This window comes from Crocodylus siamensis, chromosome 12 (assembly GCF_052110815.1).
Source record: "Crocodylus siamensis isolate JL-2025a chromosome 12, ASM5211081v1, whole genome shotgun sequence".
NCBI lineage: Eukaryota > Metazoa > Chordata > Crocodylia > Crocodylidae > Crocodylus > Crocodylus siamensis.
In genome coordinates this window covers 9,190,358-9,215,345 of record NC_143406.1, presented here as the reverse complement: position 1 = coordinate 9,215,345, position 24,988 = coordinate 9,190,358, and the positions used below count along the sequence as shown (strand labels likewise).

Below are 24,988 nucleotides of genomic sequence, written 5' to 3'. Positions count from 1 at the left end.
TTTCTTTGCCCTATGAATAGTATGTCTAGGAAACAGTGTCTTTTCCACCCTTTGAAGATAGGCTGTACATCACAGCTCTTTTAAGTGCTGTCTTTCACAAGCTCAAGCACAGTGGTAAGGTGTACAAAGTGTTAAAGCACTCACAGAAATGTTACCCAAAGAACCGTGTCTGCAAAGTGTTAAAGCACTCACAGAAATCAACAAAAAGGTGGGAAATTGAAGTTAAGGTTAGCTTTCCACTTCTTAACTGTGTGTGTGTGTGTGTGTGAAAACACTTGTACAAATAGGAGGAGTTAATGACAGTGTGTCAAAGCCTTGTGTGTGTATGTGCGTGCATGAAAACACTTGTACAAATAGGAGGAGTTAATGACAGTGTGTCAAAGCCTTATCTTTGAATTTCCTAGCTTTGCTGGTTTGTGTCACAACCTTAATGTTACTTAAACTAAGTATTCTATTTAATTATAATGCTTATAATAAAGTCAGATGTCAGCTCACTTGGCTGCATGCTTAGGCCTGTAGAATGCGGAGTGCTTTGCTTGTAACTGCATCCGTTGTCTCCTTTCATTATCTGTTAATGGTACTCAACATGACAGGGTTGTTTTGATAAATGGAGAGTGCTGTGAAACCTGGGCTGGAGTTCTCCCTGGAGCGGAGTTTAGTCCCTAAATTCAGTTTAACGCAGGAAAACCGTGTATACTAGACCAGGGGCAGGAAATAGAAGATGCCCTCTTTGAATCCCGTAAGCTACGGACTCTGGAGCTGTTAGATCCGAGTCTAGTTCACCTTCTGTAGTCCAGCGCAGGGTGGTTCTTCTCAGGATACTTTTTCTAGATAGTTGGCTAAAATAACAAGCATAGTTTTTTGATTTAACGTATCTAAACGACATGCTGTTATTTTTGTCTGTGCCTTTTGTCTCGTATTTCCCCTCTGCAGGTCGCATGCCTTGAAATGATTTACACTGGATAGTTTCAAAAACAATCCATGTTGGTGAAAACTTGAAGTATTATTGCCAAATGAGGGAACAGGTTCAGGAGAAGCTCTGGTCTCTGTAAGCCTTGGGGTTTGGGGAAATAGAGAGCACCTGTTTCCAAACAGGTTTTGAGTTGTTGCACTTAATTAAAGAGATTACTAAAGATTTAATTCATTAGTAAATTAAACTGAATTGCTGGTGGAAGTGCTTTTGTTACTTATGACCTTTGGGTACATATTATTTGTCTGTTTATAAAATGAGGCTGCTGCTGCCATTATTTCACAAGGATGGTGTGAACGTTGGCCAGCCGGTTCTTGAAATATTGGTGTGCGTGTGTAACGTCATCACTGGAATGTATGTAATTGCTCTCATTCAGGAATTTCCGAGGTGTACAAGACAGATTAGCGTTAGATCCATTTTAAAGGTGGGAAGACTGGCACAGAGAGACTGAGGCTTACTCCAGATTGTGCCTGCAAATCAGGAATGTGGCATAATCCTGTTATCTTCTGAAAACCACTGGAGGGTGATTACTCTGGTCTTTTTTAACGTCTTGCATATAAACTGAGTCCAAATTGTAGAGTCATTTATGGAGCTGAAGGACTAGATTTCCAATGCAGGCATTTTGAGGACTTGTGCTCCTAATCAGTTTGCTTAGGATAGAAGTAGCAAGCATCAAGGCACTTGTGAAGATCCCAGGTAAACAGGAAGTCAGTGGAACCAAGCCTGAATTCATTTACTGCCAGAGAACACTTTCTTTTAGAAGTCATTGGAAGTCCACTTTTTCCTAAGTGGACACTGGAGAAATATGTTCCTTTTCATGGGCTGCTGTGTGTCAGGCCATACACTATTTGATTAGAAAAGTGAAGGGAGGATAAATGCAGTGTGGCTGCTTTGTACTTGGACTTTGGGATTGATTTCAGCTCTGACAGGTGTGGAGCTATCACAAAGCCACTTGGTTATGAAGCTTATTTTCAACCAGTGCATTCCCCCTAGGATGGGCTCCAATTGAGAAGCTAATGTACAATGGATCTTGCAACAGAGCCAAGCTTGCACTACACACCACCTTCGATTTGTATTGCTCACAGCAGCTTTTCACGGTGGCAGGGGTGTTGTACTTCTTTGTGCATGACCTGTGTGAGTGGTTTAGGGAGCTATTTTGAGCAAGCACAACATTTCTAAATTTTCAGGTTGCACATTTTCATTTTGCAGAAGGCTTTGATGTGAAAGCGGTGAGCACCATACCAATGCGTGGGTGTGGATATGAACCCTCCCCACCACTCCCAGCTTACAGCATCTGGAAGAAATGAGACAGGAGAGCAGACTTAACCTGATGGGGATCTTATATAATTGTGTGGGACCACGGTCTTGAATGTCTTTTTGGAGTTGTAAAGCAGTGACAAAGAGGTTAACAGAGGCTAAAATATTGCTCTGTAGCTGTTTATTTGCTTGACAGAAAAAATGCTGTGCGCTCTTGCCAAGAAAGAGACTTCTTGCAAGTTGTGTATCTCATTCAGAAGGGGAGACCCTAAAGGGTTTTGCCCCAAATAAAGTTGGCATCTCCCAGAGCGGCAGGATTTGCTGTTGGTGCCTGAAGCGTCTCAGGCTCTCTGCGTCTGTGTTGTTGCGTGAAGTGTCTGTGCTCAGTTGCCAGATTCAGAGAAGTTCCCCGTTGGTTTTAAAGCCGCATGGCAAGGCGCGTGTATTTATTTCATTATTAGACCAATTTCTATCGAGTCATTTTAAAAGAACAGATGGATCTTTATTCTCTTGTTGGGGGGTGGGGGGGGAGGAAGAGGGAAGAGATGGTGGAGAGGGTTTTAACAAAATGGCTCACTGGTTGAAGAAACTGCAACAAAATCCTAGGATAGAAACGTCTCTAACGTGACCACACACCAGAGAGGCGTCTCTCATCCGTCTTCGCAAGGCGCGGGGGTGTCCGCGGGCGCGTTTCCCCCCACCCCTGGATCTCTGGATTATTATTTTATTTGAATCTGCATCCCCCCCCCCCCGGTGTGTTGTGATCCGCGGAGGGAGGGAGGGAGGGAGGCGGGTTGCATTCATATTCCCGGCCGCCGGGGATGCTTTCTCCTCTCGCCGGTGTTGCCTGCCGATGCGCGTCCTAGCGGTGCCCGGGCTGCCGCGCATCGCCGCCCCCCGGCTGCAGGTCCCGGTCCCGGTGGCGGCGGCGCGGGGCAGCGCCCGGCCCGGCTCCGCGCCGCGTTTTGCGCCCCGCCGCCTGCGGTCTCCGGGAGGCTGCGCTGCCCCCGCCGGTGTCTGGGCGAAAGAAAAGCGGCCGGTCCCGGGCATGTGGAGGCGCCGGCAGCCGCGCAGCTGAGCCGCCGCCGCGCAGCGCTGCACCGCGCCGGGGGGAGCCGGGCCGCCCCGCTGCCAGCCCAGCCCAGCCCAGCCCAGCCCAGCCGAGGGGGCCTCCTTTTGTTCACCCAGTGCCTCTCCGCCTCCTCCCCCCGCTCCCTCCGCTCCTCCATGGGCTGCGGCGGTGCCAGCCGCCCCCTCCTGCCGAAGAAACGCTCGGGCCGCCGGGGTCAGGCCGGAGCAGCTGCCGGGACCGCGGGGGAGGCGGCTCCGCCCGGCCGCGCTGGGTGAGTGCGGGGCTGGGGGGCAGGGGGCAGAGGCGCAAATAAACCCCCACCCTCCCAGCCTTGACCCAGAATGAAAGCCTGGGGCTGCTTCATAAAATCCCAGCAGCAACAGCAACAAATGCACCCCACTGGAAGGAGGAAACGCTTGTCCTTGTACGCCTTTTATTTAGCCCCCCACCCCCTTTCTCCTCCCCCCTGCTAGTCCACATTTTTCAGAGAAAGTTGGCCGCGCTCGGTAGGCGATGCGATAGTTTGTGTCGGCCCGAGGCGGGAGGCCGGCGCGGTCAGGTCACGGCCGCCCGCTCCGAGGAGCGCGCTTAGCTTTGCGCGCTTGAAATCTTCCCCCGCCCGGAGCTGCGGAGCGGAGCACGCGTTTGATGAGAAGTGATTTCATGCGAGCCAGGTTAGGACTGGAGCCGGGGTGTTTTGTTTTGTTTTTCCCTTTCCGTTTTGATTGATTGGAAACCAGCCCCCCCTTCTCTGGCCGAGGTGCAGGAGCGTCTCGGAATGCCTTTCAAGTCCTCCTAATTGGGCGCAGCGCCGGGCGCAAGTTGTTTTTATAATGTTGACTCAAATCTTGTTCTCGGATGAAGTGGCAGGAGACCTGCTTGACCACTTTCTGTTTCCTGAGAGAGAAACCAGCTCTGCTTCTGTTTTCCAACCGGGTTTAAGCCTCTCTTGAGTACATGTGGCGCTGCGCTGCATGGGGCATTGTGCGAGTGCATAGGCTCCTTTTCAACCATCTGGGATTTATTTATTTATTTAAATTTGTGCCTGCACGAAAATGTAGCAGTTGTCAAGGAGCCTTATGTATTTATTTATTTATTTTTAACTTCAACTTGATCCCTGTTTTTAAACCTGGGCTGAAAAGTTGAGACATTTGGCGGTCTTAATACCTAATCCATGGAGCCTAAACGCTCTACATCCTAGCAGCGCGTTTCTGGGAACTCAAAGTTAAAGTAAACAGGATTTAAAACCCTACAGACAGAGGCACACTATTCCAATGTAAAGCCATTAATCTGTGGGCAATTAGTTCCAGACTTGCAACCAACTCTGCATTTTTGTCAGATTTCTGTTCTTTAAAGGCACTTGCCTTTCTGAATAGTTATATTGCCTAGTAAACTATCACAAGGCAGACATTTTAGATGCTTTACAGCAAGTTAAGAATTGTGTGGGAGCAACATTTAAAAGCTTTTATTTGTGTGTGTTTTTTCCCAACCCTGTAATTTAGTAGTGTTTAAACTATTTTATAAGGATCTCTGGGAGCAGCGAAAGGTGGTTTTGAGTCCAGAGCACTTGAGTGCTTATTGTACTCTGGCAGGCTGGGTGCTTGGCAGGCCGTTCTTGAGATGTTATTTGATCTGGCTGCACGATAGAATTGACTAGGATTACACCATTTTTTTTTTTTTCCCTGTGGCTGTTGAAAGTGATGCATCAGCGAGTGCTGTTCGGTAGCATATTTTAAGACTTAAACTGCATGTATTCACTTTAAGCAGGTTTCCAGAGAAAGACAGTTCAGCATTTGTCTTGTTTTGCGGTTAGGATTTATGAATTGAGGCAAGGGCTGACGTAATCCATCCTACCACTTCCTTTGTGTGTATTTTATAGTTGGTCGTGCTTTTTGTTTTACTTTAAATAGCTGTGACTTTCTCAAATACTTGTGGATCTCCTTTGTGCCGTTGCCTTCTGTATAACCAGTCAGCTTGTTCGTGAATTATGCATCTTTGAAGGAACGGTTCCTTCAACTTGTCAGTAAGGTTCAGTGAATTGCTTGCACGTTATGTAGACTAGCTTTTTATTTTAATTAATGTGACTCTGTGTACAGCTGTTATGTCAGAATGCATTGACTTCCTTTTGCAGTGCAGTGTATCATGTACTGGAGGTTATGGGGAATTGCTTGGTGGATCTTCCAACCCCCTCCTTGCTCATTTTTATTCATGTGTTGGGACAAGACAGGCTTTTGTTTGCTGGTATCAGTAGCTAATAGCTCATTTGTGAGAGACCTTTTGTTTTGGTTTGGGTGGGGGAGAAGGAAAGAAAACAAGAAGCTGTTTATTAATAGACTTTTCATAAACCTGCCTGTTTTGGGGTCAGAGGGTTATGCTAGCTATTGTGTTGCTTAAGAGTAGCCAGAAGGAACCATCCATTTTGTAATGCCATAGGAGGTCATTGGTTTTGTACTGTGAATGAATTACTACCGTAGCAGATATTCTGCGTTATTTACACATGTGTGACCCGGAGGATTTTTAGAGAGAGAGAGCAGACCTACCTTTGGAGTGCAGAAGCAGAACGCCGGACTCTTTTGCCGCTGGAGTACTTGTCTTCCTGGTCCTGACAACATTTCTATTCGGTGGGCCAGAACTTCAGCTGAGGTAAATAAATGGGCATCACTCCACAAAGCCCTGGTATTATTTATGTCAGTTTATGCTGTCGATTCAGCTCATCACGGGGCACCATAGGTGTGGGATAATATACAAAGTTTGTGCTTGACATATGGCTAAGTTTTATGAAGAGGGTGACTTTTTTGGAGCTCACACGTTATGTATGTGTACTCTTTTCTGTGCAATTTTTCCACTCGCCTTGGTGCTGTAAACTCTTAAAGGAGAGAATACAACAAGGGGTTGAGACTGATCAGCTATGTTTTTGACAATATTGCACCTCAGAGATGCTCATTTTTCTTTAATGCATGTCTTGAACTGTCTTTGATGGCAGGTCAGTCCCCCATACGATGAAATTTGCAGTTGGTGGAATGCACCCTGAATGAGAGGGTAGTTGAGATAAGAGCCTATGGGCTGATGGGAGGCGGGGGTGGTGAACAGTTGGTAAAGCCATAAAAGCAAACACGCATGAAATCTGTTTATACATAAGGCCAATGTGGTGCCCTTATCTGAGACCCAATTAACTGATAGCAGTGGGAAGTGCAGGTGGTAGGAGTGGAGGTGTGATGAGAATATGATGCACTAACGCTAATAACAGTGAATATTCCACCACAGAGCAAGGGGTAGATAGATGTTCACTGCAAGAATTAACCAGGGCTCTTCTGTGCTCAAGCTTGGCCCGTTAAACTTTGGGGTTTAGTGAGCCCGAGGCTTTCGCTTGGGCTGCCAACTCTTGAGGGTGCAGGCTAACTCACTTCTGTACTGATTTGTTGTCCAGTGTCTTCCCACAACTCCCTGCTGTGCCTAGAAGGACAGACAAGTTCTCGCACACTTCCTTGAGAAGGAATTGGCGTGTTGGCTTATTGCAAAAGAAGTAACCGTGAGAGACACCATGCCTCTGTAGACGTTCAAGACAGGCATGCATGGTTACAGCGGTAATGAGGACATGGCAGCTGGGGCATAGGTTGGCTTTGTGGCACTTCACAGGATGGCTAGACAGACATGTGGGCTCAGACCCAGGTGCTGACTGCTTGAGTTAACTCTGCCCTAAGGACAGAAAATGCTGAGGCCAGAAAACAGTTTCCTAGTAGATACCTAAAATTAGGAGCATTTTGCATGTTGAGAACAAAACTTAATACAGGGTCAGTGTAAGCCATGAAGCCAGCGTTGAAACAAGGTCAGCTCGCACCAGTTTCCAATAAGAACAACAAAATGTATTAGTCTCCAAAACCAGAAAAACTGGGCTGGAATATTTGATAAATGCTTCGTGAAAAACCTCCAGATAATACTTTCTGCCATGTGCAAAGCTCTGTTTGCTCCTGGCACCTGAATTTATCCACCGTTTTTGTTTTTTAATGGATGGTAGCGACAGTGGCCTGAAGGGCACAGCTGGGCACAGCATAGACCTTTCTTACGTGGTAATGTGTTCTTCAGTAAGTGCCAGCTGGAAGTATTTCTTGTATGTGGTACCAGTCCATGGATTCAAGATGTTTTAAGGTGCAGTCATGCTCTAATACGGGTTGTCAACCAGAGGTGCCTGTAGTCCAGGGAGGTACTTGGGAAGACCCCAGGGGGTACATGGCAGCTCTTGGTTGTGCTCTTTTAATACTAAAAAACTCCCTATGTCGTATCCCTTCCCCTTGGGAAAACCTTTATTCTCTCCCATTAATTTTTCCTTTCTTTACAATCATTGTGCCAGCCTTTTAAACAGGGTTTGTTTGTTTTTTCTACTTTGCTTTTGAAACGCTCGATCTTGTCTGTTTTGAAATGTCTTTCAAGAAAGAAACCTATTTCAAATGATACTTTTCTTATATTATTGCCAGGGTGCCTGATCTAGGGTTGCATTAAGGTTATACCCATGGTCCAGTGGAATACAAGTGTTTTGAATGTTGTAACGTGGTTCTTTGCCCACCCTGGACAGGCTTCTTTTCAACTGAAATTTCCGATAGCCTTGCTAACATTCAGACAACCATCACCCTATTTCTCAACATGCAGGGAAGATGCCATGTGAGTTTTATAATGTGCATTTTAAGAGAAATATTAATTTGATCAGAGAAACTGCGTTAGGATCGTGTTTGGCATAATTGAAACTGTAGCATAAGCAGGCCCTCGCTTCTCTTTGCCCTTTGTAGGTCTGGTTCAAAGTTTACCATTGCATTCCTTGTGAGAATGATCTCTGCTTTCAAAGAAAGACTAAGGTTGAATTCAGGTAGCAGCACTCTTTCTGCGTTTGAAGGCAGGCCTTTCTGTGTGTGACAGATGTGCATAATGCACATCTTTGATCAGGTGAAAGGGAAATGATCAGTATGGAGAGTGTACTTTTAACAAAGGTGGAAGTATAATGTTAAATTTTCACTGAAAAAACTCACAACAATTAGAATTTGTTCCTAAGTTTGCCTGAGGTAGCAGTTTGAGTTTTGACCTTTGACTGCAAAGCAAGAACAAAGGGTGTTGAAAAATGTCAATGATTAAAACAAGCTGGGCTTCTTTAGGAAACTTTCATGTAGTTCTGCCAACAGAAAAAACATGGTCATTGCATAAATATTGTGTTACGGGAATAAATAATATTTGATTGTGATGTGTGAATTTTGTTGGTTATAACTACACATTTCTCATCCAACGGTGGGGTTAGAATTCTGGCTTTTCCTGCTGTTAGCAAAAGCACAGGGGAAATGAGGGCTGTAAATTTTGCATTAGCAGTGCGACTGCACACTTCCTCAAGGGGGAAGTAACAGTGCAAATTTCAGAGGAATGATTCAGTGCGATTAGGCTCTTCTGTGAAAACGGACATAATTCAGATGCAACAATATAAAGTCATACAACAAACCTGAAATGTTGTAGTATTAATTCCTAGAAGTTAGATACCTCCAGATTTTCCTGTCTCTTATTTTAGAAATAAGATATAATCCATTGTGCAAAGCTATGGGCAAGGGGAACGTAATTTTTCAAAGTTAGCTAGTCCTAGAATAGATGGGCTGCAGCATTTCCATCTATAATGCAGTGATTTAATTTTTTTCTCCCTTGGTGATACAGATTTATATTTCCTTGACTAAAGCAACCAAAAGTGCCCCTAGTATTGACATGCTGGTCACCTTGTAATACAGTTAGATGTTTTATGAAAAGATCAGAGTACTTGAAGATATTAAAGTGCAGTTCTGGTTTTCTGGCTGTTTAGTAAATTGTATATCGTTGCAGCTTTTGGGAGCCTGGACTGTTTACTCTTAGAACTGTAGGCAGTAGTTGTTAGGGCATTAAATCATTGGTATTCTTTAGTCTTGTTTGGAAGGTCTTGGCCTTTTTTGGTGGGGTGGGAGGAGTGGTATTTTGGCCACTAAATTAAATGGCATTGTTCCTTCTCTCCTGCCCAGCCCCCACCTCCTTACCACCATTACTCATTTAGCTGGCAAAATGATAGCAGCCAAAGGTTACTGCAGCTGGTAATGAAGTTGTGGCTTTGGATTCTTTTGTTCCTGATTAGATTAGCTGACTGAAACCTCCCTGTTCAGTTGTAGGAAAATTATGTATTTACCTAAAATAGGACCGTGTTACTTCCTTTGACCCTGAGAAAGTTCACAGCCTCTTTGTTGTTGCCAGCTCATTCTCTTTCATAGGTATGTCATTTTGGGGAGCGTAGAAAGTAGGCATTTTTCCCAAAGCAGGTTAGACCTGAGAACTTTGTATTTGTGTTTATTCGTGGTGTGAAGATTTCTGGGTTTAGCCACTGACTGATGACTAAGAGTGTCCGCAGCAGGTAGTTATGTTACAAGATGGTATGAAAGTGATTGAGCCAAAACGCAAGAGGCTATAAACCTCAAGCAGTAAAAAAAAATCCTCATCCTTAAATCTGACATAGTAACAAATCCCAGCAGAATTTACTTTTACAAGCAGTCAAAACATACTGTATTTGCTCCATTTCCTATTGAAATCTAACAAAGGAGCCAAAAATCTGATTTCCCTTTCCTGATAATAAAGCTATTCCTTTGAGATGAGAGCTAGGAATAGATTCTTATACAGCAGTTCCTTCTGATTTAATTGAATGCTCTTAGGTAATCTTGTATGGAAGTTTAAGTGTGTGCGCGCGTGCGCACGCGTGCATGTGTAAGGCCTCTAACTGCATGTTTTTAATATTAGAATATTGTAATTGGTTTAAACATGAAGTATCCAGCCTCTGTTTTTATAGTTAAAGACTGATGTAAAGGAGTTAAGAGCAACCCAAGGTTATTAGATCATTCAGAGACTGATTACCCTTTCACAGTATAATAAAGTAATTATGAATAGTGCATGAAAATTGGCTGCAGTCTGTTTCAACTTATTACCGCTGCCTGTCTTTTTACAAGAAATTGCATTGTCCTCTTTTGCATTGTTTTATAGTTAGCATATTCAGAGCATGCAAGATGTTTGTCACTTGGTTGCATATGCTAAAGACCACTTAAAAATATAAATTCAACCCTTTGATTTAGTTTATTTTTTTGTTTTTGTGAAGCTTCTTGGTTTCTGCTAATATTTCACTTTGAGTCTGTTACCTTTAGAACAGTACTTGCCACAGTTGCTAAGGCGGTCTTTAGTACAGTACATCCTGGTTTCAGTAAAGATATCTTTCATGAATGGATATAGTAGGGGAAACTGCAAAATCAGCTGTTGACAAGGAAATTCTATGCAAATACAAATTGAAAAACTGGCATTTGGAAAGGAGAAAGAAAACAGTGTTCTTGCATGTGTGTAACTTGTATGTGATCCCATACACCATTCTGTTGAGAAGTTTTCTGTGTTTTAGATTCATGTTTTTTTCTTTCTTTTTTTTTTAATACAGCTTCCACCTGTATTTGGGAGGTGGGGGAGTGCAAAAATTGTGTCAACTAAATTGTTGGATTTGATGCGGGTGCCGCTAAGCTGGTCCAACTCATTGAAGATACAGGGTAGCTTTTGCACGAGGGTGTTGACTTAAAGTTCAGAGCTGAAAATTTGCTCCCTAAGTGTGTTAAATGTTAATTCATAGTACGTGAGCAAATATTTTTGGTCCTTAAAATATGGTGATAACTGATATTAATTGAAAAGATCAAGTATAAAATACAAATTCTAGATTTTTGGGTTTGACTATGCTCCTGTACCTTTTCTAGGGGATGACAGTAGAGGTGTACATTTGTACAGAATGACTGTTTTACATTTAAGGACATATGCTGTGCTATCCAGGATGCCAGAGCTGTTACTGTTTCTCACTTTTTGTGTTGCATTCTTTATAAACAGTGACTTTTAAAATAATGTGATCAGCAGAACTGTGCTATGTACCCAACTCTCTGGTCATTTTGAATATAGTTAGTGATAGTCTTGGCTGGAGATTAGTCATAATCATTACATGCCAGGCAATTAAAATGCTGAAGCTCTGAAACACTTGGACCATTTATTCTACTTGTGACTGGTGCATTAGCGATAATACACATGAAGGTATTTGTTTACATTTGCAGCTACAAAACGCTGAGGGTCCTTTTACACACAGACTTCTTCTGGTTTCATAAAACCAAAGCAGTTTTAAACTGAATTTTCAAGGGAGTACTAACCTGATGTAAACAGGGTCTGCACTGATTCCTTTTTTTCTTTCTTTCTTTTATTTTTTTTTTTCCTTAAGGATATCCTCATAGAGTTGCTGTGGCTTAGCTAAATTGCTTTAAAGAACACCACCAGGTAAACACTGGCAAGTCAAAAGAGCAAATCAAGCCCAAGTTTACCCTTTTTGTGCTGAAAACGTTAAGTTTAGGAATCGAGACTTGCAGGTCTGCTGAAGGTGTCAAATATACCCTGAAAATAGTTAACAAATTCAAAATGTTTTGCATTGCAGTCATGGATGTCTTCTTTTGGAGCTCAAGAGAACTCTGCCTAGGCCAGACATGCTTCATAAACACTAGTGTTATTTTCTTCACATTTGACTTGTTAATACAGCAGGTTTTGCATTTGAAATGCACCAATAGCTTATTAAGTTTGTTTTTAGTTTGCTTGCAGGGAGCTTCTGGAGAATATTAACTATTTGTCAGCAGTAGAGGAATAATTTGTTTAGTGCTGGAGACACACGGGGCAGGTGATAGCCAAAAGAAGTTTAACTCAGGATTATCTTGGTTAGGGTATCTTGGTTAAGATACCCTTGGTTAGGGTATCTTTCCACAGTGGCAGTAATGTAGCCTGTGAGGTTGAACTGAGGCACGATCATTGCTAGTTGAAAACTTTTAAGCTTTCTCAAGGGTTTCTAAAATATTCAGGTCACATGTAGCCAGTGATTTATTTGCAAGAGAGCTCAAGGTGGTATATTTGGGGAGGGTGGTGGGGGGAGTCAGCAGGGTGCTTTGTTGGGATTCCACATAAAAGTTGGCACCCCTTGGAAATACTTAGTGTCCAAACCCGCATCTCTGGGTTTTTTTGGACGGCCTGGGTTAATTTTTATGCCAGCAGTTGATCATATTCAGCTGATTTGTGCAAAACCCATGCAACCCCTTAAAATGTTTCTTAGCTTGTAGCTAATAAGTCTATATTTTTTCTATTGAGCTGAGAGCTTGATATCTGGACCGGCAGCTATCATTCTGCAGTGTGGCTGGTTGTTACCTCTCCCTCTTACTTCCTGCTGATACTCTCATGCTATACATCAGAGGTTTCCAAACTTTTTCTTATTTCGTACCCCCTTCCAGATTTACCAGCTGTTTTCTTACCCTTGACAGCATCTATTTTATGTTTTAACCCCTTAAATGCCCTTAAACCCCTATAATGAAAATTAAATCTGCCATTATACAGTTTCTCCTGCATACCCCCTGAGATGTTTTGCATACCTCCAGGGGTACGTGTGCCACAGTTTGGGAACTTTCTCACCCTCTAAAATCAGCATAGTTCCAAGTTCATTTTGATTCCTAGGGAAGATTGCAATCTAGCATATGCTGAGAATTAGTCAGCCAGTAATAAATCTCAACTGGACCTGTAGATATCATCTCATGGGAGAGGTTACATGACTGTTAGAGAAACGGGCTAATCCAGGCAGAGCCGAGTAGATTTAATTGGGTCCCAATTGCTTGGATAACTGGCACTTGGCTAATTTTGTTCTGTAACACCTAGAGAGCAGTTCTAAAGACCTGAATTTGCTCTGGATTAGGTTAATGTGGTAGGAGAAAAGTTTATGATTTGAACAGAATTCTTCGATACTTCTTTTATACTTTTTGTTTTTTGTCATAATGCTTTCACACAGCAAATGATTGAAGCTTCAGAGAGCTCTTTAGGCACATTTGTACAAGTGTAAAACAATCTCTCATGAAACTTAAATAACTGCACAATTGTTGTTATTCGTCCTCTGTTAGGATAAAAAAAATACCGCTATCATAATTTGTATTTTAGCATAACAGGACAGAAGAACTATGCTTTGCTGTATGGGAAGACCTGAAGGGAAGGATACTGTGAAACCCAAAAGCTTGTGTGTCTATCCCAGCCCTGCAGCTTGTGCAATAAACTATATCCCACAAGAAGTCTTGCCTCTCATTTCACTGCACGTGTATTTGTAGGGTAAAGTAGATCCTTAGTCCTTGGTTAATTAAAATTACTTACTTTAATATTTTTATTCCTATTGGCAGTTGTGTAATATCCATCCAGAGCTTGTATGTTTGAATGCTTTTAACATAATTCTCTTTATTTTTTCCAAAAAGCATTTTAGAGTGGTTTAGCACATGAATGCTAAAAATACATCCTGCATGTGGAGCAGGGGCTTCTTGTTGGCGTGGGAAAGTCTTTGAGCAGCGTCTCACTTTTTGAAGGTACTGGTGCGATTTCACTTGTGATATGCAGCTTCAACATTCCCACGTTTGCTTGTGCTGCAACATTAGCCTGTATTCATGAAGGCTGAGAGCTTTCCCTCTAATTTATCACTTTAAAAGAATGAGTCTCTAAACTTTTATGATTTTTTTTTTTGCACATTTTTGTGTGAATTCAGCACTCAGTGAAATGAGATGCAAATAACCCTGGTAGGCAAGGTACTGATCTACAGTTAACTGTGCCTCTGTCCTTCCCTGCTTGTTAGACTTACAGCCATCCTCTACAGAGGCCTGTGATTGTACTAGACAGTGTGGTGGTTTTATGTGGATCTGCACAGTTGCATTAAGTGACAGCACTTGTTTCACTGGTGTCTTAGTGATTTGTACTGAAATGATCAAGAGGGATATGGCTTATGGTCCAATCCTGCAAAACATTGCACTCAGCACTTTGTAGGAGCAGGCCTACATACGTTAACCAACTGCATTCCCTGGGCATGTTAGATTTATGTGACCAAACTGCTAGAATAATGCTCTAATAAGCTCAGTGGAGAGGCTTGTAAGTAGAAAGTACATGTAATACCTAAAGGATGGCCCAAGGGCTAAAGTTGGCTCATGGTATCTTAAAGCACATCCTATAACTGCAGGTTAAGGACAAACTCATTGCTTGGAGCTTTTTTCTGCCTTCTTTCCCACCTACCCCCTCCGAGTCTCATAAATAGAAACTGCCAATTGTGATGTTATTACTTTCAATAAAAAAGTGGATTCAGATTCATATACAAGTTAGTAATAGCCTGTAGCCAGTTAGTAAGTTATTAATACAAACCTCCATATGGCACAGATTGGTAACTAATAATTTGAAACCTGACATACAGCAGTGTGCACTATAGACTAAAAGTACCCTTAATGCACACATGCTACTGAATGAGCATCTTTTCATAGGCCCGGCTTTTTTGGGTCTAGCCAGGGAACTGACTATTGGCGTGATAGCAGCCATGCTTCCTCACAAGCCAGCTGATTTATTTATTTTTTTTGTCCTGGAGATTTCACACACACCTTTTGCAAATTGTCTGATAGCTGCCAGATATGACTGAGGCAGGGCTCGGGAAAGGAGTCTGGAAGACAGTGGGGTGAGAAATTACTTTGGAGGTCGTTGAGCAGTCTGCCACGTCATGTTCATGCTTAGCTTTGAAAGTGGAAGGAGCTTTGAGTAAATGCAAACTTTTGTCACCTTAGTGAACTGTCTGGCAGATGTCTCCCTGGAGGAGTTTTGCCCCAGATTTCCCACTACTGCTGGAGGGAGTGCTAGTGTAGACAAGCTTCAGCTGCTCATATGCTCTTTAAGCTCTATATTGTCTAATCTTATCCAAAGGGGGCTTAGACATTTGAAGACCTTTCCTACAATAGCAGTCTTCTTGTTGCTACCACCAGGGGAGCTGCAGAGATTGAAAATTTTGGAGAAATGGCTAGCAATTGAACAACGGTGCCATTGTGCTTCCTTGCTGTAGTTTGTCAGGGTGAAATAAGCTGTTCAGTCACCTTTTTGGCAAGCTCTGTGCTGTTTGTTAAAGCAAGTGTAGATGAGTACAGACACAATGCTTTACAGACATAACTCCTGCCAGGGAAAAACTACAGATTAAAGGAACTAGACTTAAAACAAAAAACAAAACAAAAAAACCCCAAAAACCCAAAAAGCAATTGAATCATAATCAGTTTTGTCTAGTATAATTTGTAGTTTCATAACATGTCTCTATTGCGAGTTCTCTTTGGAGTATATTGCATTTGGTGGACTAATCTTGAGGCCTTGAAATCCTTAATCTGGAAGCACAGGTTCAAACACTGGTGTTAGACTTTCTTCTGAAATAGTATTCTGTGTGATTCACATGTATGGAAAGACTGAGATCTTTTTCTGGTCTCTACAGTTTTTTACCTACACAAAAGCAATTGTATTGGGGTCTGTATGAAGGAATGGGTGCTAGTCCTGGTGTCTGCAGCAAATTCCAGTCCTCTTCCACATGCATGCGTTTTGCACAGTGCTTTGAGCTGGTTTGTTGCAACCCTTGTTATAAGAGGCACCCTTTCAGTGGTCCCAATGTTGTGTTTGTCGTAGTGCAATGGGAGCCAACCTTTTGGGCATGTATGCCACAAATTAAGCCCCATTCCCCCACCCCCAACCAACTCCCCCCAAGTGCCACTCGGATCCCTATACCTCCTGCTTCTGCCAGTCTGTTGCGTGCGAAGCTGCCCGTACCACTTGTAGTATGTGTTGCAGATTGACCACCCCAGTCATAGTGGATGCTAGTGGCTGATGCTTAATGTTCTTTTAAGGATCTAACTGACCTCCTTGCTAAGCAACTTATGCAGCAAATTGAATTTAAGCAAGGAAGGTGTTCCCATGCTCAAAAGACAAGGCTCTTTGGCTAATCTTTCACAAGCAGTTAGGACAACTGGGGGCAAGATGCTTTGGCTCAGCATATATAGTTGATCTTCCTTCTGCTTCCCTAACTGTTTGTCAAGATGGGCATCAACCCACATTGGGGAGATGTGTGTTAGTCTTCTTGTGCTTCAGGCTTGAGCCAATGAGAACTGGAGCAATTTTTAATTGTGCTGCTTTTTGGAATTCGCATCAGTATCCTGAGCACTTAGACACAGCTGGTGTTCATATATAGATTAAAAAAAAAAAATGCTGTTTCTAAATGTACCTAATCATTGTTAATTTTGTTATGTTTCATTGTGGAATACACATCCTGAGCCAGGCATGTTTTAGTCAGTGTTGCTAGGGGCAGGAAACTAGGAAGTGTCACTGGATAGTAACAAATCTTGCCGTGCAATGTCTGTGTCCATCTTGTCTAATGCTTAGTGCAAAGAGCCTAGATCGCTTAGTGTGGTGTTGACCAGAGATGATTAATATGTGGCACGTGGGTGATTGGGGAAGGGGCAAGGCAACACAGTGGCAGAGCAGGGACAGAGTCGAAAGCAGAGCAGCAGATTGGGCAAAGAGTACAGGGTAGAGAGCTGAAAGCAGAGCAGCAAATCATGCAGGATCAAAGTAGCACTTGAGGGTGTAGCTGTGTAGGGCTTAATTTTTGGCTTCCCTGCAGGAAAGGTTGGCCCCCAGTGGTGTACATAGTGGAGGAAGGGTGGTATTTTTGGGCAAGTCATAGGGAGGGGAATCTCTAGGCCTGCATTGTTTTGTATCTGCCACAAACTGTATGACCTTGGGCAAGTCAAACCTGTCTCTTGATTTCTGCAGTGCACCTATCTTGACTTCGTGTTGCAAGCATACAATGAACAAAACAAGCAGTATTTCCATACCCTGTGTGCTTCAGCTTTTTATAAATTGGGCTCTAAACTTCCCCAGGGGCTTGGAGCAGCTTTAATGAATGGATGTTTGCATATAGTTTGAAATCCTAGGGTGGAAGGTGCTGTAGAAATGCAGTGAGTGAATTGTTATGTATGTTCACTGTAGAAAGAACTGATATTTGAGCTATAAATCTTTGACACCTGATAGAGTGTGCACGCGCTCACGCAGGCATACATGCACGCACACACACACACACTCTCTCCCCAATGTGCTCTTTGAATAACATTCATATTGCCTCATAGCAGAAACTGATTATGTAGTTTCAGCCAAGATCAAAGGTCATGCTTTTGATAGCAAGGTTTTGTTATTTTAAATTCCAAGTATTTATGGTACTATATTCTGTAAACGCAATAAAGGAAGTGAGATGTAATTTAATATATTGCAGTTGTTAGGCATTATGAAATTATGAAGAATATGCAGACCCAGTTTGCTGTAGGCAGCCTGCAGTATGAGCGACGGATCAAGTCTCCATTTCACACATGAATAAGCAGACTTAATCTCATGATTACAACAGTGCTACTGTACTGGGGAAGAGAGGGCTTTGTAGGAGGAAAAAATTCTGACGTCTGCCCTGTCATTAACCAAAATAGGCAGCTCCTCAGAGAAAATGAGACTGATGTAGAAAATTAAAGAGAGATCTTCTCTAGGCATAAGTCTCATTAGGGCTGCAGTGTATGTGAGTGTATTTAAAGAGTGGACTCTCACTGCTCTTCAATGTCGTCTTTTTCTCCTGGCCTGGGGTTGATTTAAGAAGTGACATTTTTGATGATGGTGTGGATTTTTCCTGAAGATTTAATACTGCGGTTATTTGGTTGAAATCTCATAAATATTTCTCTTCATTTCTCGGAGTCCACTTTGTTCAGTTAGGAGTTCTTAGTTTAATTATAGCAGCATCTGAGTGGACAGCCTTGTTCAGTGAACTGATCAGAGGGGCAGCTCTGTCGTTTTTTCTCTCCACGAGTAACCCAAGTAGCGCAGAGACCTTTTAATGCGATTGTTTATATAGCGGAGGGTTGCAGCATGGGATCCTGTGTCTTTCCAGTGTCTGCAGCTCGCTCAGCGTTCTCTCAGAATAGTTTGGTCTAGTTTTAGCTTGGATGCTTTAATTGAAGATGCTTGGGAGGTTTTCTGGTTTCTGGAAGACACGAGGATGAGATGGCGGGAGCTGAAAATGTTCTGTTACAGAGATTTTGCTTTTTGCATGCACGGAACTATGTGCATCCATGTAAAGCATTAGGGTGGTTGGGTAGGTAACTTTCAGTTGAAGCCCTATTTACAGGGGAAAGCAGGGGAAAAAATAAAAACTGAAATATATTAGGATTGATTTAGACCAATATTTGTAGTTTTTCCACAGTGTTGTGTCAAAATCGAATATTTGCAGTCGAATTTAAAGCTAAGTTGCGTACAGTGCTGCCTATCTAGCCAGTTTGGAAAGAAGTGTGTGAGTGGAGTCCTAGCCAGGGTCCTCCTCAAGGTACTTGGTCACCATCCTTGTGCTTCTTAGCAGACTCAAAATACCAGTGACTAAATAACTTCACAGACGAACATTGATCTATTATGTCCTAATGATTTTGTTAATAGCATGTAAAATCTAGCTGAGGTTTGCTAGTTCAGGCAGGAATGTATAAATAACACCCCACTGTTAAATCAGACAGACGTACTGTATTCCTTTTTCTCCCTAATTTTTGTTTTTAACTGCTTTATGTAACTCTTTAAATGGATTTATGGCAGAGAGACTGCCATTTAATTGAGAGGAAATATGCCTTAACTTTCTCTGACAGCTAAGGTAGTTTATTTAGTTGATGTTAGTGGCAGTTGTGTAACATGAGTTTCCTATCGTGTTTGGACTCGTTTGCTGCTTTCTTCCCCGTTAGAGTTGAGAGGACAGTGGGCACTTAGATTTTGTCTGTGTGGATATGCTATAGCGTGGGTGTCAAATGTATTTTTCTCCTTTTCTATGTGCTTTGTAAGTGTTTTGGTTCTGAAATTTTAGCCTCCCGGATACAAAAAAACCATGGACTAAATATAGACGTTGGATTTATGACACGTTATAACCTGCCTGCCATCTGAGTCCCCAGGTACCTCTCCACTATTTGCCTGCTACATTCATCCCCCTTCTCCCCCCCCCAGCCTCTCTCACCCCCTGGCTCTTCAATTTACATCTTCACATTCCATCCAGGAAGAGCACACACCGACTGCAGATGCTTCCTCAGCCTGACGAAGGGTTTTTAAACCTGAAAGTTTGCTAAGAACATTTTTTCCAACTATTTAAGTTGGTCTAATAAAAGATACCAGATTCACCCAAAGAACCTTGTCTCCCTATGTTCTTAGACCAACATGGCTACAGCCTACACCCCAGTCAACTTTGTTGCACTTTTACTGAGCACCAGGGTGTCTTGTGCAAGGGCTTAGGCTTATGGCTGCTGGTGGTGGGGTATTTTCTGCTACCACCTTCTTTCTTGGTTCTCCACCCTAATCTTACCACGCAACACTTGCATTGCACGATCTACCTTGGCAGTCCAGTCAGCTGAATCATTCAAGGTAAGTGTTAGCCTAAACCTACTCCTTGCAGGAGAGGTATGTAACCTTAATGGCTGTCTCACATGGATTGTATATGCTTCCCTGTGTTCCTGGTGACTCTTCCTTTTTTACACTTTCCTTTATACAGCTGCACAGAATTTAGACTAGGAGGACACTTTTTGTTGACTTGAAATGAGATCAAATCCCCCTCATGATGATAGCCATTGTAAAAACAGCAGCCCTTTATAGATTGCTTAAGGGTTTTTCTCTCCTGAATGATGTTTTAAAGGCAGGGGAACAATGTTGTGTTCTATGAAGATTTAGAAAGGGTTCTCGTTTTCTTTAAATCTTGTCCAATATTTGAATTGTCTTCACTGTTCTTATCCATATAGTTCTAATCATTCTTGTAAGACAGGATGGTTCTTTAGGAAGAGTAGTGGTAGATGGTTCTTTAGGGAAGTGGTCTTTGCTAAACTTCATATTTTTGAACCCTGTGCATGTCAGTAGGATGGAGAGATGGATTGAGAACATCACCTTGAACATAACTAGAAGCAGCATAATCTCATGCACTGAGCAAATATGGGACTGGGAGTAGGTATTGCCTATGTCCTATATGGGGAAGAGTCATCAGAGTGCCAAAAATACCTGCACCCTCAGCTTGTAAGAAGTTGGCCTGCCAGGGGCAGACAGTGAGGGAACTGCTAGGGGTCTGATATTTGTTGTGTCAGCACCGTCCCAGCCCCTTCCCCAAGGAATGCATATCAAGCAAAATGCCTTTGTGTGCCATGCTCTGGCACGTGTGCTGGGGGTTGCATACCCCTGTTCTGTACACAGCTCTACCACTTGCACACTGGATGGCTTTGAACAGACCATTTGTCTAGCCTACACCCTTGTGTTTGTGTAAATGAAATGAAGATCATTCTTAGCTCAATTTACAGGACATTGGGGCTTCCTTCAGTGCATTAGGGATGTGAAAACTTGGTAAATACAAACTCTGGGATTACTGAGGCACGCGGGTGTGTTCATTCATCAGTTACATGATGTGGAAATTAAGTTTTAAAAAAAAATATAACTCACTTCTTGCCACGGTGACTTTTGAAGATGACCTTATGAATATCAGCTAATGCAGTGACGTCTTCATGAGCCTGCAGACAGCTCGGTAGCCTCTGTAGCTTCTCACTCGCTTGCCCAACAGTGACATTAATGAGACTCGTCAGTTTCACCGTTGGTATCGAGAATCCCTGTGGGGAGCAGAGAAACTATCAAGGACCATATTGATTGTATGCTGCTGCTGCCTGCCGGGGCTGGAGTCGGGGAGAGAGACAGACAGACCTAGAAAGTGGCTGGGGAGGTGGAGGCGGGGAGGGTGGGGGTAACAGAGAGTAGAGGATGCTTTCATCTTTCCTCTGTGCTTTTGGCTTCCAGGAAGTTTTGCAGAAGAGCCTCTTGCCCTCTCTTGCCAGGAGGCCTTTAGGGCAGGTAGAAGAAGCAGACAGCCCCTTATGCCTTCCAGCAGCCAGACGAGAGGAGGAGTTTCTGTACAGAATCTAGGGGAAGCACAGTTTTGAGCATCTCAGCATTGGGCTTTGCATCCAGATACTGCCTAGACCTTACTGCCAGAGTCTTTCGCTCTCACCTTTCATAAGAGATCGCTAACAGACCTCTGGTAGACTTCGAGCCCTGATTAGTTTTATCTTGTTGCCAAAAGCAGCTCTTGGCAGTATTTTATCCTTGCATGTGACTGTCTCTGCAAGAGGCATTCTGTGTGGCACAGGAGCTGGGAAGAAACTAAAAATCCATAGGAGAAAGAAACTTGACAACTACTCCTCTCCTGTAAGCAGTCTTTGATAATCACCACAAGGGGCAGATAAAACTGGCTGACTGCTTGGAGAATATTTGAAGAGATTTCAAACATCCTTGAGGAATAAATGATTGGAAACATGTGCTTCTAAAAGCTTATCCTCTGCAGAAATACAGAATACAGAGCCTGTCATTTTCTGTTATAAGTACGGAGGTAATTTATCAATTTTATGGAAATAGGGGTTTTGTTTTTCTGTTGAAAAGAAATGCACTGCTAACATTTCCCCACATGCTACCCCCCCCGCATCAAAATTACATTGAGAAAGGATGTACTTATGATCTTATCCAAACTGTCATCGCACGTAGCCCATCTGTCAAACAGACCCTCGACCTGGATTTCAGAGTGATGGCATAATATCCCGAGTCAGAGCAGATCAGTACAAAGGTAGAATTTGCAGTGGAAGAATGCTGATGCATAGAATAATGTAACCTGTGATTTAGAAACTTTGGCAGATCTGGGCATATTTGATAAAATGCGTAGTTCAGAAAAAGGAGATCTTCTGCCTTTTTCTCATGTCAAATTGGATAGATTGCAGTACGAGTGGGAGAAATAAGGTCAGCACCTGTCATGAGCAACACCTCCATCTCTCCTCTTTCCAGGAAAGATTATCTGTTAACTGTGTGGGAGAGTTGCTCATGGAGTCTGTCCTTGTATTCCCTGTTCTCTCACCAGCCTCTCTCTTCATACCCATTTGAGGATGATTAGTAGGGAGTGGTTTGAAGTGAACAAACATGCTTTTAATTGTATGCACTTAGAGAGGGCTTACAGGAGCCACATACTGTAAATATGTAACTCTAATTACTACTTGTGGTCAAATCTCTCTACCAGTGTGAGCATTTCATAAGCTTAAAATGGCAGCGAGGGAAGTAGAGGAGACCACTGACATGGAAGGTATTTGATTCTTGGAGAAATATATTGAAACAAAAGCTGGATTTCTGTAATCCTGCCTCCTTTCAAAGGCATGCTTGCATCCAGCCAGTTTAGAGCTGTGTTGCATGAGTGGCAAGACTCTTCTCACAGGGTAGAGACTTGTAAGAGCCAACCTTTAACATTTCGTAGCAAATTTGCTCCTGCTGCAGTCTTAAGGATGTTCCATGACCATCCTTATATGCTTAACTGATGTCTTCATCACTTAAACTATACCCGTGACCCTTGTCCCAGGTAGGAGGGGAATGGCATAGTGCACTAGACATTTCACGGGACACTACAGAACTGAAGACTGGCCTGCTTAACAGCTGTATTCTTGTGTTGTGGGGCAGGCCAAGCTGAGAACATTTCAGGAGATGTCTTTGATTTGGTGATAAATCAGGCTAGCCAGTGATATTAATAAAACCACATTTTGAAAACATCTCAGTATTTAAATCTGTTCATCTGCTTGCTTTTGAGTCTTTCTGGATGTTTCATAGCTCCAGAGCTAAGAGTTCCCTGTAGGAATATATTGTAAGAAGTTGATGTCTGTTGAAATAGATTTTCCTCCTCTTTTTTACAGTAGATTTAAATAATAAGTATGCAGATTAGACAGAATCATTACTAATTCATATCTATTTTACTGTTGCTAACCCATTACCCACATGATACTTAATACTGGCCCACATAATTCTGTTGATGGGATTTTCTCTTAATCAGATCATCATTTAAAACAGCAAACCGCTCAAAATCACTGTCCGATATGCAAAACCTGGATTTGTTTTCAGTTCACCATCCTGGTGAAACTGCTTAGTAACTTGCTGTGCACTGGAATTAAGCATATATAGAATATGCTTGTAGATAATTCACGGCTTTAGAGTCTTCCCCATTTATGGGCATGTAGACGTGCTTCCATGGGGATATCCCCCATTACTGAAAAGGATGACTTCAGCTTGCAGCTTGAATGGTTGGAACTGTGTCTTGAGTCTTCATCCAGCTCTGCATTGTGGGTTGCCAGACCAGTATTAACAGTCTGCCTTTTTAGAGCAGATGTACGTCTGTCCACAGAGTCTAAAATCCTGTGCTGCTGTAGTACAGTAGAGCCTCTTATCCTTCTGCAGTAGATGGCTGAGAGTGCATGGGGATGAGTTCTCCTTCCTGCTGTTCTGTGGTTGTCAGTCTCTCCTACTCCTGGGTGTTTGGGCTCTTGCTTATTCACCTTTTATTAGTGATGTGGGAGACACGGGTTTGTCAGTTCTGAGTGAGTCAGGTGTACCACTCATTCTGGCATGCTTGTGGGCTATGTCAGCCGGTGGGCTATCCTGGCAGCCTGTGCACTGAAGTGTATTCTCTGGCCACAAGTTTCCCATGCTGTCCTGCAGGCTTCCGGTATTATTTCAGAATAAAATTGCTTAGGCATAAGCAAATGACCTCAGTCATTGGCCTGGGACCTACCTGTTCCTTGCAGGATTGCTTTATAGGCCACCTGCCCAAGAACCAAGGGAAACCTGTCTACTCCTTTTTCCTTTCTGGGTTGCTTCCCTGCAGTTATGTTCCACAGATTGAGTGCTTATAAACTGGGTCTGCTCTAGAGACCGGGGGCTGCATCTGATTTGTTGTAAACAGAACTTGGTCTGTCTGTCCCGTGACAACCATTGAAAACTGTGGATCCAGCTCACTTTTCCCTTCAACTCCCAACTTCTACCCTTTTAGCTCAAGAGAGAGGTAGTTAGCTAGTCTGAAGTCAGGAAGCGGGAAGGATGTATGCATGCCTTATAAACCAACTAAATTGGAGGGCATAAGCTTTTGTAAGCAGCAGCTTACTTGAGTGCATTGAAGGAGAGTGCTTCTTTCTTGTTTAGGGAAACAAGCTGGGTTCATAAAACATTGGAGAACATGGACATGGGGAAAAAGAGGGTGTTAAGTACTCCAGAAGAGAAATGGGTAACAGAGGTGTGTCTGTCTCTTGCTTTCGAGGCTCTAAAAAAAGTATTTTTTATTATTATTTTTTTTTTAAATTCAGCCTTTTATTTTTATTGTTGCTGACGGTCTTTCCTGCATGGGTAGTGAAGGAGTTGGGAAACTGTCATACCTATGGCTAACTTCCATTTTTGTCCTTTTGCTCACTTGTTCTGATCGGGCTGAACTAAGATCTTTTGAGAGCCATATTTACTCTGGCCTTTCAAAACTTCCCATCTCACCAAAGTTAGAACTGCTGGAATCAAGGCAAGTCTTGGTGTTTTTCCTTGAACTAAGGTTAAATTGGTAGCTGCAGCCAATTACTTAGTTATGGTAAGGTCATTTGAAACCCATTCTTGAAGAGTCTTGCTAATGAATACAACCCCACTGGAAGGCGGACAACAGCCAGACTTTCCCTTTTTTTGCTTCCTGGTAGCTGATGCATGAAGAAAATCGTGGTATTTAAAACACCACGTTTCTGAGTGCCACCGCATCTTGTTGCTTTTTCTCTTGATGAGCTTCCTCTCTAGCAGTTATTCTCAACCTTTAGACTCGAGGCACCCCTCAGTAGCCTTGAGGCACCCGTGAGGAAATGCCAGCTCTTAGTTTTCACTTGCTTTCTGACTACAGAAAAATAATAGAGCAGTTCTGTTGCAAA

The 24,988-nt window shown here is 42.8% G+C and overlaps 1 protein-coding gene and 1 pseudogene across 5 annotated transcripts in view; both read left to right on the top strand.

The window, feature by feature from the left end:
* RERE (arginine-glutamic acid dipeptide repeats) overlaps nucleotides 1-24,988 on the top strand; it is a 381,891-nt gene that overhangs the window by 84,285 nt on the left and 272,618 nt on the right. The window contains exon 1 of one of the 5 annotated variants that reach the window (XM_090023237.1): nucleotides 3,096-3,570. The exons of 3 other annotated variants lie outside the window; for them this stretch is intronic. The gene's annotated coding sequence lies outside the window, so the exon portion shown is untranslated. Of the gene's footprint in view, nucleotides 1-3,095; nucleotides 3,571-5,662; nucleotides 5,943-24,988 lie in introns of those variants that run through there. One more of the 5 variants, XM_090023238.1, reaches the window with a different exon arrangement.
* On the top strand, nucleotides 12,093-12,170 carry LOC149854578 (U4 spliceosomal RNA; annotated as a pseudogene).